This window comes from Dendrobates tinctorius, unplaced genomic scaffold (assembly GCF_039654945.1).
Source record: "Dendrobates tinctorius isolate UK_male_01 unplaced genomic scaffold, ASM3965494v1 ptg000015l, whole genome shotgun sequence".
NCBI lineage: Eukaryota > Metazoa > Chordata > Amphibia > Anura > Dendrobatidae > Dendrobates > Dendrobates tinctorius.
In genome coordinates, this window is record NW_027361683.1 from 40,399,064 (window position 1) to 40,401,157 (window position 2,094).

Here is a 2,094-nt window from a genome sequence, read left to right on the forward strand (position 1 = left end):
AGTGGGTCATGGCACCTGCAAACCATAAGACAATTCTGATATTCACTGTGCCTGAAGAGTACTTCCCGATTACATGTAGGGTAGTCATGAACTTAGGAGAAATTGTACAACAAACTGAGAGGTACATTTTTCCTAATAGCTCTTAGAAAAATAGGGATTTTTGTGTACTCACCGTAAAATCCTTTTCTCCGAGCCAATCATTGGGGGACAAAGAGACCGTGGGTGTTATGCTGCTGGCCACTAGGTGGACACTAAGTAAACCAGAAAAAAGTTAGCTCCTCCCCTGCAGTATACACCTTTTCGCTGGCTGAGGTTCTCCAGTTCGGTGAAAAAAAGCAGTAGGAGCATAAACAGTTAACAATAACCATAACAATATCAACGCCTAAGAATGCTACAGTGAGCTAATAGACTAAAAAGGGTGGGTGCTGTGTCCCCCCAATGATTGGCTTGGAGAAAAGGATTTTACAGTGAGTACTATTTCTCCTACGCCTCATTGGGGGACAGAGACTGTGGGACGTCCTAAAGCAGTCCCTGGGTGGGGAGCATACATATGCTAATACCCCATGTAGCACTGCGTGAACACCGTGGTACTGCCGATTTCAGGCAGCGACTGCCGAGAGCTGCATCCGCAGAAGCCTGAGAATGAATTGGGCAATGTTTGTAAAGGTACTCAAGCTGGACCAAGTCGCAGCCTTGCGGAGAGGCCTGAGAATTAATTTGATAACTTTTTGTAAAAGTATGCAGACTGGACGAAGTCGCAGCCTTGCAGACCTGTTCTGCCGAGGCCTGGTGCCGAAAGATCGAAGAGGCGCTCACTGACCGGGTAGAGCGCGCCTTAATCCCCGCTGGGACAGGCGCGTTCCTGACACGGTAGGATACCTGAAATCGCCAAGCGAATCAACCTGGCTAGACCCTTCCTATGCCCGTCTGGAAGTATGAACAGGGCATCTGACTTGTGGAAAGGAGCCATCCGCGAGATGCACCGTCTCAGCGCCCTAACCACATCCAGGGTGTGGAGGGCCTTCTCAATGCGATGGACTGGCGCCGGAACAAAGGGAAGGCAAAACATTTTCCCCTTTGAGATGGCAAGAGGAGAGGACCTTGTCCAGGAAGGACAGGAACGTCCTGAGAACTACCTTTTCCTGATGAAAATTCAGAAACGGAGAACGGCAGGAAAGTGCTGCCAATTCCGAAACTCGTCTGATTGACGTAGTTGCCACTAGAGACCTCCTTCCAAGAGAGGACGGTCAGTGACACGTCCTGCAGCAGTTCGAAAAGGAACCTCCTGAAAGGCCCCAAGAACCGGGTTAAGGCCCCATGAGTCAAATGGTCTTCTATAAGGAGACGCCACATGGGAAACTCCCTGAATGAACGTCTTGAGCTGAAGCTTGGTGGCAATTTGTGTTGGAAAAGCACTGACAAGGCTGAAATTTTGCCGTTGAGCGTGCTAAGCGCAAGGCCTGATATTAATCCGGATTGAAGGAATTCCAATATGGCCAGAATGGAAAATACCAGAGGTGATCGACCATGAACCTTGCACCAGAAAAAAAGGTTGTCTAGGTGCTGTGGTAGATGCGCATGGACACAGGCTTCCTGGTACTATGGAGGAAATCACATTGTGAGGGAAACCAGCCTGAGCTAAAAACCAGGATTCAACGGCCATGCCGTCAAAGACAGGACCCCGGAGTTCGGGTGGTAAATCGGGGCCAGCGAGAGTAGATCCATATGATATGAAAGTCGCCATGAGACGTCGGCGACTAGTTGTATTAGTTCTGCATAACATGCTCGGCGCGGCCAGTCTGGCGTGACTAGGATCACTGGCACTACCTCCGCTCTGATCCTCTTGACGACCCTCGGAAACAAAGGAAGAGGGGGGGGGGGTTGAGATGTACAGAAGCCGGAGCTGGAGCCATGGCGGAACTAGAGCATCCGCTCCGATGGCGCAAGGATCGTGCGATCGGAAAATTAACCGAGGAACCTTGTTGTTTAGTCTTGAGGCCATGAGATCCACATCAGGAGTCCTCCAAATATGACAAATCTGCTGAAAGAGTTCCGGATGAGGAGACCACCTCCCCGAGGCAATGCCTTGGTGAC